Source organism: Canis lupus, chromosome 5, assembly GCF_003254725.2.
Source record: "Canis lupus dingo isolate Sandy chromosome 5, ASM325472v2, whole genome shotgun sequence".
Classification (NCBI taxonomy): domain Eukaryota; kingdom Metazoa; phylum Chordata; class Mammalia; order Carnivora; family Canidae; genus Canis; species Canis lupus.
Genome location: NC_064247.1, coordinates 81,030,517 through 81,045,584, shown reverse-complemented (window position 1 = coordinate 81,045,584; position 15,068 = coordinate 81,030,517). Strand labels below are relative to the sequence as shown.

General features: G+C 47.9%; 1 pseudogene; it reads right to left on the bottom strand.

Moving 5' to 3' along the window:
• LOC112646439 (myelin-associated neurite-outgrowth inhibitor-like) lies at positions 1–733 on the bottom strand (annotated as a pseudogene).
• Positions 734–15,068: the final 14,335 nt, after the last annotated feature.

Genomic DNA, 15,068 nt, shown 5'->3' with positions numbered 1-15,068 from the left:
TCACAACTGAGAGGGGACATAGCTGTAGATGGGCATTCCCAGGGCTCCAATATGTGCGCACAGTGACTGGGTGGGGGACAACAGGAGTTGGGGAGTGGATGGTCAACAGGATACCTGTTGACATGGCCATAGTGGTCCCAGATACCATGCTCATGGTGATGCCATTGCCTCTAAGTGGAGGGATGAGAGCAGGGTATACCATCGCCAGCATGCGGTTGGGCTGCAACACTGTGATATGGTGGATGGTGTGACTAGGCGGGGCATATGGTGTGTGTCCTACTTGCCTTGTGCATAGGGGCTCTGCTGGGGGTAGGCACTTCGCATAGGGTACATAGCAGTCTGCGAAGGGTTGGGGGAAGAGGAATATGGTGGCACTGCCCTGCTGGTGGGGGAACAGGATACTTTGTTGTTGTTTTAAGATTTTATTTATTTATTCATGAGAGACATACAGAGAGAGGCAAAGACATAGGCAGAGGGAGAAGCAGGCTCCCTACAGGGAGCCTGATATGGGTCTCGATCCTAGGACCCCAGAATCACACCCTGAGCTGAAGGCAGACACTCAACCACTGAGCCACCAGGCGTCTCAGACAGAACACTTTGTAAGGTATGCCAGGAGTGTAACCTGTTTGGGAGCTGCAGCTTTGTAGCCTATGGGGAACTCAGTTGGATAACTAATTCCTTTGGCATTTGCATAGGGAACCCCGGAAGAACCAGGGCTCTAAACAGGATTCATGATTTCAAAAACTGTCCACATGCTCCAGTCTGCACCCAGCTCTGCTTCCCTTGGGCCTCCAGTGGCTGGTCTGGGCCAAGTAAAGCACAGCCAGAGTTCCTCTGCCATACACCTACCCTGGCACCAAGCGACCCTGAGCTGCATGTCTGACCTTGGCACCACCTCTAAAGTATGTGGGCCTAAGAATGAGTTTGTAGGATCTTTCTTTGGGATGCCACCTTGAGAAACTTTCAAGTGATGTGACATTAGAAGGCCCATCTCCAAGGGAAGTGCCATGGGATACCTTCTAGGAGAGGCTGATCTTGTGTAAGCCCTTTGGTGGGAAACCTGTTACTAAACCAGCTTGGATGGAATCCAAGACCAATGGGCTCATGGCTGGTTCAGCTCAAGAGTAAATAATGGGATCAGCCCCAGTGGTATCACCTGCATTTTTGAAAGAAGTGTTTCATTTATGATCACCTGCCTGTGGCATCAGAAAATAGTTTGATGGTCATTGAACAAATGATGCATTTCTGCCTTGGGCCCAGGCTTGTTACCCTCTGGGCAGTGCCTCTGGCTCTTGGCTGTTCTTCCTCTCTGGTGTGCTTCAATGGTGCAGGGACTTTCAGCCCCTGGCACACACATGTGTCTCTAGTTACCAACCTAGAAGCTTGTGGGGGCATCATTTCTGGGTATTTATCCTCCCAGGTTTGATCCCTGAAGAATGATCTCCCTTGGTGGCCTTAGCCTTGGCATTGTTCCCTGATTAACCAGGAAAAGTGGGAGCTCTTTTCCACCTGTGTGGCCCAGCTCCCAATATAAAGACCAGTTCATTCTTAGGCTACAGCTGAATGGGAACACCAAGGCTACAGGGCTAGGTGGAGAAAGGGTCACCCTTATACAGTCATCCAGCCAGAGGCCTACCCAGGACCCCTGAAGCCATGGAAGAAGGGTAGGCCTGGACGGCTGGGCAGTTACCCAAGGCATCATGAGCTCAGAGGGTTCCCTTTGCAATAGTTCTTTCTCACTGTGTTCAGGAATCACTGAGGAGTCTGCTGTCCATTCCACTATCCAAGCTGCTGACTGTAGGTATAGTCTCTGAAGCCATTTTTCAGCAGATGTGGGGAATGCAGACAAACAGATGAGTATTGGAGCAGAGGCCTCAGTCCCCAACCCCATCCCTGCACCAAAGCTCCTCACATGGGGAAGCAGGGAGCCTACTTTACCGAACCCTACCTAGCTGAGGCTCTAGCTGAATCCTGATCAGTGCAGTTTCTTCAGAGCAGCCTGCCTCTCCTTGAAGGCTGTGCCTTCTGCCCTTCCTGACTCTTCCCAACCCTCAGATCCTGTTCTGGATCTCTCATACCCCACCCCATGCTAATCCACCCCACTTTCTTGGGCATATTGAATTCACTGAATAAAGCTTCATGGATGCCCATGGGCCTGACACAGACAAGACAGGGATGGATGTGATACTGTCCCTAGCCTCAAGGAGCCCCCAGTCTGCCCAAACAGATCCTAACAGCAAATTGGGCACTTGGCTGTGGAGCATAGAGAAAAGAGCTGTTCATAGTGACCTGCTAGCGTTGGGAAGGCTTCTGTGGAGAAGGCAGTTCTGAGCATGGCCTTGATGATAGAGTAGGAATTCTCTGGGTGGTTGAGGCAGGAGATGGACCTACTGGTGGAGGGGACAGCATGCACAAGTGTAAAATAGCGTGGCACATTCAGGGAGCCACAGCTGATTGATTACCACCCAGGAGAGACGTGAGAGATGAGGCAGGAGAGGGTGACCAGGCTGTTGGAAAGGCCTCATGGACCAAGTTGGGTGCTCATTGTAGCCTGAAGGCAACAGAAGACTGCAGTGAGAGTATGAGGGCACTCTGTTCTTTCTTTCCTTCTTCTTCCTCTTTTTTTTAATACCTTTATTAAGTTATAATTAGTATATATATATAAACTTTACTAAGTTGTATATAGTATTTATTAAGTTATATATAATATATATAAACTGAATGTACCTAAAGTGTACAATATGGTGAGTTTTAACATACATATACACCTGTGATACCACCACCATAATCCAGATAATGAATATACACCACTCTCAAAAGTTTCCTTGTGTCCCTTTATCATCTGTCCCTCCCACCCCCACTATCTGTAGGCAACCACCCATCTGCTGCTCTGTCACTACAGATTAGTTTTGCATTATCTGAATTTTTCATAAATGAACTCATTCAGTATGGAATATTTTTGTTTGTTCTCTTATCACTCAGCATACTTGTTTTGAGATTCATCCATGTTGTTGTATATATTAACAGTTAATTCCTTTTCATTGCTAAGTATTATTCTCTTGTATGGATAGACAATTTGTCTGCCTCTTCAGCTATTGAGGGCCATTTGGGTTGTTTCCAGTTTTGGCCTACTACAAATTAAGCTGCCATGGGTATGCAAGTGTTTGTGTGGATATGTGCTTTTATTTCTCTTGGGTAAGTATCTAGGAATAAAATGGTCATGTCATATGACAGATGTATGTTTAACTTTTAAAGAAATTGCTAGACTTGCCAAGTGTCTGCTTTATTTTATAATCCTATTGCGTTTTACATCTCCATACATACCTTTTTCTGACTGGCTACAAACTGTAGATGAACCTTCAGAACTGAGTCTCTGTTTGGATTTGCCCAGCTAGTTACTACAACTGAAGCCCTGAGACATGGACTTCTTGGGACCAGGAAAGGGAAGGAGGTGATCCTGGAAATCTTTCCCAAAGATGATGTCAGAGGCTTGGCATCACTTTGAGAGGCTTGTTTGTCATCGATACTGCCTCAGGAGCTCCAGGAATTGAGTAGCACCGAAGGATATAAACTAAGGGCATCTCTAGCTCAGAACTCGAGAAAATCCCTTTAGACCTAACAAGGCCACAGTCCCACAGATTAAAGCCCAAATTCCACAGAAATGAATTTTTGTGTAAATAAATGATTTCAGCATCTGTGGGGGCCCCAACCAGTTGTGGGAATGGCTGCGGTCTCTGATTCAGAGCCTGTTCCAGAGAGGTGGCATCCCAGATAGATAGAAGGAACCGTAAAACTGAGGGTTCCAGAGCCCTGGGGACATCTCAGGTGAAGGTTGCTAATCTAGGTACATTCCCCAGAAGTGGGAGCTGTGGAGCAGCATATAGGACTAGAAGGCAAGACCAATGGCCATGTCTTTCTGGCCACTGCTGGGGCCTGGCCTTTCTGGATGCTGAGATCTGTAGGGTGTGAGCCCCACCAGAGTTTTGAGTATGCTATTTATTCTTTCATATTCATTAGTGTATCTTTGGAACCAGAGATGACTCAGGCAAATTGGAGTCAGGTTGTGAAATCCTCCAGTCTCTGCCAGGTCTTTGGATGGATTTTATGGAAGGGGCACAAAATGGTGATTAGATCAGGCTTGTGATTTAGATAGGGGCCCTGGCAGCCAGTGTAGAGGACAGGCTCAAGTGTGGACAGGCTGTGGGCATGGAAGTCAAGCAGGTAGGGAGATCATTAGAAATAGGCGAGGGAAGATCTGAGTAGCCAGCAGCAGTGGGAGGACAGGACCTGGGACAGATGTGTAGTTGAGAAAGAGAAGAGTCAGCACTGCGCCACGGCTGCTAGCTCTATTCTTTCATGGCGCTAGTGACATCTCCTAGTTCCCACCAACCACTGATGGCATAAATAATAAATACACAGAGGGATGTTTGGAAGGATAGAAGGATGGCTGTGTGGCTCAGGAGTGAGCCAAGGTGTACATCTCTGTACCCATACTTCCATCACCCGCCTAAACTGCCATCCTTCACTGAGGTCAACATGGGGACTGCAGGTGTCCTCCTGGCTCAATAGAATGTCACTGACTCACATGTGACAGCTCTCAGCAGAGACTGACTCCAAGAGGCTCAGTTAGTCACCTGGGAACCAAGGGCACTGTGGTCCCTTCTTGCCCTGGATTCCTAAAGCAGCGGAGGACACCCCAAGACTAATGCTTTGAACCTCTAAGAAGGAAAGGCCTCAATTTCTCATGAAGACCTCCTCCTCAGGGGCAGGAGGAGAGAAGAGAAGCTAGAGCCTGGTAGGGAGGTCAAAGGTCTCAGCTTGATGCCTGTGAAGGAATTGGGTCTCAACTGTAATCACTAAGTGTTGATATCATGTGACCTTTGTCTGGTTAAGCACAGTGAGTATAGCACTGTTCTGGTACATTTGTGATTTTTACTGACCTGCTAAAAGCTCCATCCGCAGGGGCCTCAGAATGGTGTTCACCATAATCAGAGTTCACCCTCAAAATAGTATGCAGGGGCAGAGGAGGGGGATGGAGGGGTTCGGGGCAGGGGTCACTGGATTTGTGTGATGTGGAGGAAAGAGAGCTGGTGACATGTGGGAAAAGCCTAGAGTCCTGGATTCCAGTCCCCTGTGCCACCTCTCCTAAGCGACCACAAGAGAGAATCACTTCACCTGTCTGAGCCGATCTGGACTCTGATCACAGGTGCTGCAAGTCAGCATCTATGTCTGTGTTCTGTTGTCTTCAGTCTGGGCTCCAAGAGGGTCAAGGCACTGGGCATAGACCCTCTGAACTGGGTTTGGAAAGGTAGATCAAAGATGTTCACTCCTGCTTCTGCTCAGGCTGCAACTTGTTGGCAGTAGATGCCAAGTGTCGAAAGTGAGGGAAGGGCTAGGGGATCCCTGGGTGGCTCAGCGGTTTAGCACCTGCCTTTGGCCCAGGGCGTGGTCCTAGAGTCCCGGGATTGAGTCCCACATCAGGAACCCTGCGTGGAGCCCGCTTCTGTCTCTGCCTCTCTCTCTCTCTTTCTATGTCCCTCATAATGAATAAATAAATAAAATCAAAAAAAAAAAAAAAAGAAAGGGAAGAGCTAAAGTTCTAAGTTTGGGGCCCAGTCCTTTGCAGGAAGCCCAAATTCCACAGAATTTGACAAATTGCAGAGGTTTGATTTGGTCACAAGGAACACTATTATGTGAGGTCATTTGCTCCTGGCCTAGGGGCTGCTCACAAGTCTTTTGAGTCACCTGGAGTTTCAGTCTTAGTGTTTCAGAGCTGAGAAAGCACTGAGTGGCTTCCTCTCGACCCTTTGTTTGATGTAAGAGGAGCCAGAGGCCCAGAGAGGGTAGAGGAGCAGCTGAGGCCCTGGCCAGAAATGACCAAGCTTATCCACATGGGCTCTGAGGGCTCCTGAGGGACCTCAGTGCTTGGTGTTCTGGGCCACTGTACAGGAGGCACTCAGTGGTCACTGACTCGGAACAGCCTTGGCCCTGTTCCCTGCCCTGTGGCACTGCCAGCAAGGCCCTCCTGCCCTTGTCCGTTGAGAAAAGAAGAAAGCCTGCCTGGTCATGCCTACTTGGTGAATGGCCCTCCAGTCTGCCAGGCCACTGCAACAATAGCAGCAGCAGGAGTGGGGAAAGTGGTTCAGACACAGACAGTGGAGGTGAGGAGCCCAAGGGTGAGGAGGAGACAGCAGAGGCCTAGAACTAGAAGATAAGGTTTATAATGAGCGGGGCAGTGCCTGACACACAGAGAAGTTAGGCCAGTTGTTGTTATTCTCAGTCCAGGGCACTGGCCTGGATTTGATGATAAAAGCCAGAGCCAAGCCCCAAGTGGTGGTGCCAGCCTGAGAAATCCTGGGAAGGAGGCCTGGCGATGAGGTGTTTGGCCCCAGGCCAGATGGAACAGCTGGGCATCCCTAGACCCAGGGCATGAATTCCTGCCAATGACTAGGGAACTTTGAAACAGAGGGCACCCCGTAAATCTCCACAGCTCTGCCAGGAGTCCTACCCGGGGTGACTGCCTCAGGTGAGTGAGGAGGAATGCGGAAGATCTGGGTAGGGCATGGCTGGAGGAGGGAGGCTGTGATCTGTGTGCTGTATTTGTGCAGCAAACCCTCCCCCAGGCCTCCTGGTGCCACCTGGGAGCTGCAGGTGTGGCGTGTACAGTCCAGAGTGGCATGAGTCACCTACACTCTGTATCCTCTATGCCTTACCTTCTCAAGGGAGAAAAGATGCCCCTGGCTGCTTGCTCCATGATTGATGGAAAGGGAGGAACAAGTGGCCACAAAGAGGGGCCCTTGGCTCCCAGGCCTCCAACCCACAAGCATGGGTGACCTAGAGCTCATACATGGCTGGATTGGGGGATGGTGGGGGAAATGAGTGGGCTGGATGAGCCCCTGATGGTCTGATGTTCTGATGGTCCCTGAGCACTTCCAAAGTTAAACCTCAGATCCTTCAGATGTGAGCAGACATTCCCCCCTCCCTCCCCTCATGCCCTTATATCGCAGCAGTGCCCTTACACCTGGCTATTTGACCATATTTTCTTCCCTCTTCCAAACCTTCCCTGCTCCCTGACCCAGCTCAGTCCTCTGACTCCTGCCAGAAGCCTTTCCTGCTGTACCAGGCCTTGCCTTTATCTGTTCCCATCTCTATACCAGTCTCAGGTAGAGCAGGGGGCTGAGGTAGGAAGCATCCAGAGAAGGAGGGTAAGAGGAGAGCAAAACCCAGCCAGCTTATCTGTAACTGAGTAGGGGCCTGGAGAAGAGAACTACTGAGAAGGCCTGAGGAAGTGGTCCTCTCTCTGAAATCTGTACCAGCAGGGATAGACAAACAATGGGAGCCTTGGTCAGAGGGCCAGGCTGATAGGGACAGGCAAGTGTTTCACTGGGGGTAGTAGCTGGGGCTGTGATCAGTGGAAGAGATAGCAAAATAGAGGAAAGGCCAGAGAGGTCTGGGCCTTTCTGGATGGTGAGGCAAAGGCTGAGGCCCTACCACAGATAACCTCCCTTGAGATTCTTGGTAGCAGGAGCCGGGCAGTAGGCAGGGTGACAAGATCTGATCATGAGTCACTGGAGAGCCCATTTTGGGTGCAGAAGCAGACACCCCAACCCCCCTTGTGGAGCTCTCCTTATTAAATGGGGTAGTACTTCTTTGTGGCAGTTCTGGAGTGGCACTCATTGGAGGCAATCATAGCGCCTTTAGCATAGGCAGCTCCACCCCATCCTTTACTCTCCTTCCTGGTACCACAATTACACCTACACCTAGGAAGGGCCATTGTGGGTGGCTAGAGGTATTCTCAGCACCAGTTGTCACAGCCTGGCCCAAGTCATTACCTAGACAACCAGCCTATCACAGATGAGGAACTCAGCATGGTGGGATAGCAGACACCCATTCATTTTGAGCAAAATGGGGCTTCCAGCATAGCTCTGAGCATATGATCCTGAGCCTGCTCATATGAACCTGCCTTGGTCCTGAAAAGTCCTCATGCTATCCTGGGTTCTCCTAGCACTTCAGGGGAGCAGTGTCTGGATCTGAAGCCCTGGCTAGGCACAGGCCACGTGCCGTAGGTTTGACTGGCAATAAAATACACCAATTTAAAATCATATGTGAATTGCAGATTAAGACCACAAGGAGATACCACTACATAGAATTAGAATGGTAAAAAAAAAAAAAAAAAAAAAAAACAACAACAACAAATAAAATCAACTCCTGGTCAGGATGGAAAGCAACTGGAACTCTTAGACATGGTTGGAAGGAATGCAAAATGGTGCAGCCACTTTGGAAAACCCTTTGGCATCTTCTTATAAAGTTAAGCATTCAGTGATGCCTGGGCGGCTCAGTGGTTAAGCATCTGCCTTTGGCTCAGAACGTGATCCTGGAATCCCGGGATTGAGTCCCACATCAAGCTCCCTGCGTGGAGCCTGCTTCTCCCTCTGCTTGTGTCTCTTCCTCTCTCATGAATAAAATCTTAAAAAAAAGTTAAGCATTCATTTACCATATGACCCAGAAATCCCAATCCTACATATCTACCCAAGAGAAATGAACTTACCTTTACACAAAAACCTGTATGCAACCACTTATAGTAGCCTTATTCGTATTTGTCCCAAACTGGAGATAATCCGAATGTCCTTCAACTGGCAAGTGGATAAACAAACTGTGATACATTCATACAGTGGGATACTCCTTGGCAGTGAAAAGGAAATCAAACTCTCAAATGTATGATATGATATGAGCAAAAATAGGGATCAGTCCCAAATGTGTTATGCTAAGTGAAAGAAGCCAGACTCAGAAAGCTCCATGATGTTATTCCAGTTACATTTTGGAAAAAGCAAACCTATAGGGACAGCAGACAGATCAGGAGTTGCTGGGGCCTTGGTGGAGGTAAAGGAAGAGGGGATCAACTACAAAGGAGTACAAGGGAACCTTTTGCGGTGAAGGAAATATTTTATATGTTGATTGTGGTGGTGATTACACAATTGTGCATTTATCAAAACTCATAGAACTATATACTGCAAAGGGTGGATTTTACTGTCTATAAATAATACTGCATTCAACCTAACTTATACACACAGGCACACATTAATCACAGCCACTGTTTCCAAGCACCTACTAGGCCCTGTGCCAGGGGCTCTGAGTGTTTTCTTCTGCGTCCACTCACTTGCTCACTCACTCAGCAAGCATTTATTGATGGCTCCACCAGGTGCATAGTACTAGTTACTCCTCCCTAACACCTTCAAGCCACATGGCTCCCTAAATTGTGTTGGTAAACTAGCAGGAAGATGTGGCCAAAGCCCAAACTTGGGGGCCTATAGGTTAGCTTGAAGGCTGAAGGCCCTCTGTGGGTACATTTCCCCGGGGAGAGGAACTCTGGTTTTTGTCACCCTCTCATGGGATTCTGCAACTCAGAAAGAGAGACCAAGGTGAGGGACAAATCATAAGGACCCGGGGGTGGGGGGGTGGTTTGCTTCCCTCTCTGAGGTGCTGGTCTTGTGCCAGCTGGCCAGGATATGCCCCTCACAGCTCTGAACACAGAGCCTGAACTGGGATGGAGAATTGGGGCTCCAGGCCCAGTTAGGACAGTTTTTTGTTTTGTTTTGTTTTGTTTTTTTGCTAGGTGGCTAGTTCTCTGCTTGGAAGCTATCTGTGCCCAGCTCAGATGGGAGTAATCCTGGCTTCTTTGGTAAGAATCCAAATGTGGGAACCCCCTGGATAAACCCAGCATATGGGGTATACAGTCATGGGATCACTATATGGCAGTAAAAATTAGCAAACCAGAGTTGCATATATCAACAAGGATCAATCTCAAAAATGTGGTGTGGAGAACAAATGACACGGTAGGCAATATATGACACAATTTAAATATTTAAAAATAGTTGAACACCTTGTATTTATATGTGCAGATTGTTTAAAGAGATCAAATTACATTTAAAAATGCTTTTTTCAAAAAAATAAAAAAATGCTTTTTTCTGTTTTATTGAGATAATTGACATACAGTACTATAGAAGTTTTAAAGTATATAGCATAATGACATGACTTACATATATTGTGAAATGATTATAACAGTAAGTTTATTTAACATCCATCATCTCAGATGAATACCAAAAAAAATATTTTTTTCCTTGTGATGAGAACTTTTATGACCAGCTCTCTTAGAAACTTTCAGATATACCATATGCCAGTGTTAACTATAGTCATCATGTACATTAAATATATTTTAAAGACGCAAAATTGTACCATATATTATTATGGTTATAAACTTAAAAATATAAAAGCATTAACAAGAAAGATGCATACTAGCTTCAGAACTGGATTAGTTCTGGGGAAGACATTACAAAAAAAACAAAAACAAATACAAATACGGCAAAAGGCTAACATTTAACAAATTGGAGATGTACAACTTAAGTCAAGGCAATGTGTTGCATATTGCTTTCAGTTGAAATGTTTCATAATTAAAAAATAAGCCAGATTGGGCAGCCCCAATGGCCCAGCAGTTTAGCGCTGCCTGCAGCCCAGGGTGTGATCCTGGAGACCTGGGATCGAGTCCCACATCGGGCTCCCTGCATGGAGCCTGCTTCTCCTTCTGCCTGGGTCTCTGCCTCTCTCTCTCTCTCTCTCTGTGTGTCTGTCATGAATAAATAAATAAAATCTTTTAAAAAACTATTAAAAAATAAGCCAGAGTGAACCTTGAAAACATTATACGAAGTGAAAGAAGTCAGACACCAAAGAACACATTTTGTATGGTTGCACTTACATGAGGTGTCTAGAGTAGAAATTTACACAGAAAAAGAATAGTGGTTACCAGGGGCGGGGGGGTGGGGGTGAAGAAGGATGGGAAGTTACTGTCTAATGAGTATAGAGTTTCAGTTTGGAAAGATGAAAATCTCCGGAGATAGATGGTGGCAATGGTTGCACCACAACATGAACGTACTGCATGCCACTGAACTGGACACCTAAAAATGTTACAGTGGTAAATTTTATCACAATAAAAATAAAATAAGCCCAAATAGGCAAAACTATATAGAGAGAAAGTAGATTAGTGGTTGCCTAGCGTTGGAGAGGATGCCAGGAAAATGGGGATCATGGGTAAGGAGGGCGGGGTTTCTGTTTGTGGTAGTGAAATGTGATAATGAAATGTTCTGAAATTGATTGTGATCATGGATGCGCAACTCTGCAAATATACTAGAAGCCATTAAATTGAATGCTTTCAATTAGTGAAGTCTGTATCTCAATTAATCTACTTAAAAAAAAAAAAAAGCTAACAGGTACCTGGGTGGCTCAGTAGATTAAGTGTCTAACTCTTGATTTTAGCTCAGGTCATGATCTCAGGGTCGTGGAATCAAGCCCCGCATCAGGCTCCATGCTCAGCAAGGAGTCTGCTTGGAAATCTCTCTCTCCCTTGCCCTCTGCCTCTCCCCCTGTACTCATGTATCCCCTTCTCTCCTCAAATCAATCAATCAATCAATCAATCTTAAAAAAAAAAAAAGCCAAAAGAAGGGAAATCCTTCCTGTGTGAGTTACTCTAGTAGAAGCCAAGGTCTTTCTGGTCTGAACCTGGCTCTGACACAGGTTTCTTGGAGTCATCAGGAGCCTCCAAGCCTCCCCCAACCCGTATGACATAAGGAGGGAACCCTGTCAGCCTGGCTCCTGGGGCTGGAGCCATTGCTACATCCATGGGGTTCTAGGAAGGAAGCAGAGTCATAGCCTCTGCAGAATGAGGTTAATGAGAATCTACTCCAGACTCCAGGGGTTTTGAGCCTTAATTAATACTTGTGAGGCTCTCGGTGATTGTGAAATCAGAGGTTTTATAAATCTGTACAGCAGTGGCCTTATTAGTACCGGCTCATTACTCCAGAGAAGGAAGCCAACCTTCTTATCACTGACTTAGTTCCTTGGAAAGACTGGGCCCCGGGTATCCAAGCCACACTGAAGCTCCTCCTGCCCCCCCCCTTGTCTTCCTTTGTAGGCCACCCCTGGGGGCTGACTGGTCTGGATCAGTCTGGGGCTTCAGGATGCCCCCCTCCCTGTCCCGAGCACTGTGGCCAGGCTCCTGATAGACAAAGACCTTTGCTGCCTGGGGGTCCGAGGAGGGAAACTAGACATTTCCCCCACAGCAGTCTTGGTGATTTTCACTCTAGGCCTAAAGAAAGTGGAGCATTTCCTTTTCTATAAGTCTCAGGACTCTGATGAGAGCGCCTGACACCTTCCCAAGTGGTCATCCTTTCTGTATTTGATGTGCCTCCTAGGTAGGATTGATCACAGGCAGGCTCTGTGGGTCCCTGAGGGGAGGACTGACTCTGCTCTCCACCCAGAGCAGTCTAGGGGCATGGAACTATCCCATTTTGCCTTTGCTTGTGTCTTTTCTGCCTACTGGCTCCTTCCTGGTCCCCTCAGACACCCTCCCCCAGCAGGACTCTGTGGCATAGCGTCTTTCCTCCTTTGTTCTGGCACTGTCCGCTAGGATAGATCCTTAGATCACATCACCTCACACCAAACTCTGAGGCCCCTATTTATGCTAGGCATCTTGATGCCATGCAGAATCACCCCTACCTGGCAGAGCCTTGTTGCTCTTGGACTTTATATGGACTCATTTGTAACCACTGGGATGGTTCTCTGGCCAGAGAGGTGGTGATAAACAGAGGCACAGGCTGAGAGCCAGGATCTATGACCCCATGTGCCCTCAGCTCTGGGGCTGGTGACACTTGACTTTAGGGACCCTGTAAATCTATGAATTTGATGATCTGTAGTCCGGGTTACCTCCCTCAACCCAGGGACCCATAGCCCCCAGTGTCTGTTGACCCCGGGGCTGTGACCCTGGGCCGGCCAGTGGCATGTAGGCCTCTCTAACCAACCCGTTTGATGAGCCCTGTTAAGACCTGGCACATGGGGTGCCCAGCTGGCTCAATCGGTAGAGCTTGTACATCTTGATCTTGGGGTGATGTGTTCGAGCCCCATGTTGGGCATAGAGTTTAATATTTAAAAAATTAAAAATAAACAAATGAAAATAAATTTGTTAATGACAACAAAAAAAGACCTGGCACAGCTTTCCCCTACATTCAATCTTGTTTCTGAGGACTAATCCCTGCCCTCCACATTTGCCTAGATATGTTACATCCTTTTTTTTTTAATTTTTTTTTAATTTATTTATGATAGTCATACAGAGAGAGAGAGAGAGAGAGAGGCAGAGACACAGGCAGAGGAAGAAGCAGGCTCCATGCACCGGGAGCCCGACATGGGATTCGATCCTGGGTCTCCAGGATTGTGCCCTGGGCCAAAGGCAGGCGCCAAACCGCTGCACCACCCAGGGATCCCGATATGTTACATCCTGAAGGTACAACTTGTCACTCCTGCTGGATAGCTCTGAGGATTGTGAACATCATGTTCCATGTCAGCAGCCCCTCCCTTCCACTTGCCCTCTTGGCTTCCTGATGTACTCCAACATTGCCAGCCCTTAGCCAGGGCTGGCAGAGGTCTCTTCCACAGCCTTCTCACAGGATCAGTGTAGTATCACGGTTAGACCTATAGGCACTAGAGACACTTCTTGGGTTCAAACCCTGTCTCTACCTTTTACCTGCATGTGACCCTGGGCAAGTTGCCTAACCTCTCTGTGCATCATGTGTAAAATAAGGGCAACCATACTACTACTGCACAGGATTGTTGAGAGAATTAAATGAGATCATTGATGGGTAGTGCTGGGCCTGCCATACAGTAAATACCCAAGGAAGGTCAGTTGTCAATGATGCTGAACTTGCTGTGTCTGAATCTCCTTGAACCTCCATGGTCCTTATTTAAGAATATGTACTGTGTGTGTGTTTGGGGGCTAGAATATGTAGTGAGAGGGCACTGGGCATCTTGCTTAAGCCAACGTGACCCCCGTCTACAACCTGCCCCCAGGCCTGTCCCCAGCCTTTACCCCAGCCAAGGGAGCACTACCCACAATAGTTGGATGCTGAAACTCCCTCCCCAAAAGCTTTTCTGTGCAGCACATTCAGTAAGTGCCTCCCCGACCCTGCTGAGCACCTCCACCCAGCTGCCTCTGAGGGTCCAAGGTAGGACAGTGAGGCTGCTTAATGAGAGAGTACAGGCTTTTGCCTAATCGGACCATCCCAGAGAGCTTGGACAGGCCAGCTTATATTTATAGTTAAACTTCTCTGCCATTATGGGGCATCTCCAGTTTGGGAGCTCTTTTATTATGTTTTTTTTATGCCTTCTTCATGTGGATGAGCGGAAAAATAAATGAAAGGGAAAATCACAGTTTTGTGGTTAGGAAAAACTGCTGGGGCTGGGGCGGGTAGTGGTGGCAGGCTTTATGTTCATTGCCTTGATGGCACATCTAGGGTGTCCTGGGGCGTCAGCACAAGACATGACCTTTCCTGGGCGTGGTTATGGAGTGCTCATGAGGCAGGGTGCCCTTGGTTATGGGAACAGACTGGAGCTTGAATCCTGGCTTTGCCATTTCCTCCTTGGCAAACCTTGGGTAGGTCCTACCTCTTCAGGCCTCACCTGCCATACTTTTTAAATGGGATAACAAGCTGGCTCAACTTCCTGGTGGGCTAGAATGCACAGTCCCCTTGGAGATGACAAAGGGCAGCTTAGCAGCAAGAGCAGGAAAGGCTGGAGGCCCAATTCTGGCCTGCCCTAAGTGCACAAGATCCCTGTCCGCATGCCTTTTGGGATGCATAGAACTGCTACCCCTTCCCACTTTTGTGTTGTGACCACTCCGCTGGGAGCAGGGGAGTCCAGGGTGACCAGACCAGGATGAAAAGAGCAATCCTTTCTCGAATGGGGACTGTCCTGCAGCCCCTCATGGAGATGCAAGAGTTAACGTGGTCATAGTGGATCACCAAGTTGCAGTCACAGATCTCCTTGGCGCATAAATTCATTTTAGGAGGGTGGCCTGGCACTTCTCACTATGGAGCAAGGCCTGGCTTATTTTAAGCTGGGTGGAACAAAGGGCTCGGTGTCTCTATGGTTTGTGGTCTGTGCCCATGGCAAGGCTGTGGTGGGAGGGACACCAGGAGGCCCAGCTTTCAGCCTTCATCTGACCTACTGTGGGTCAGCATGCCTGCTGG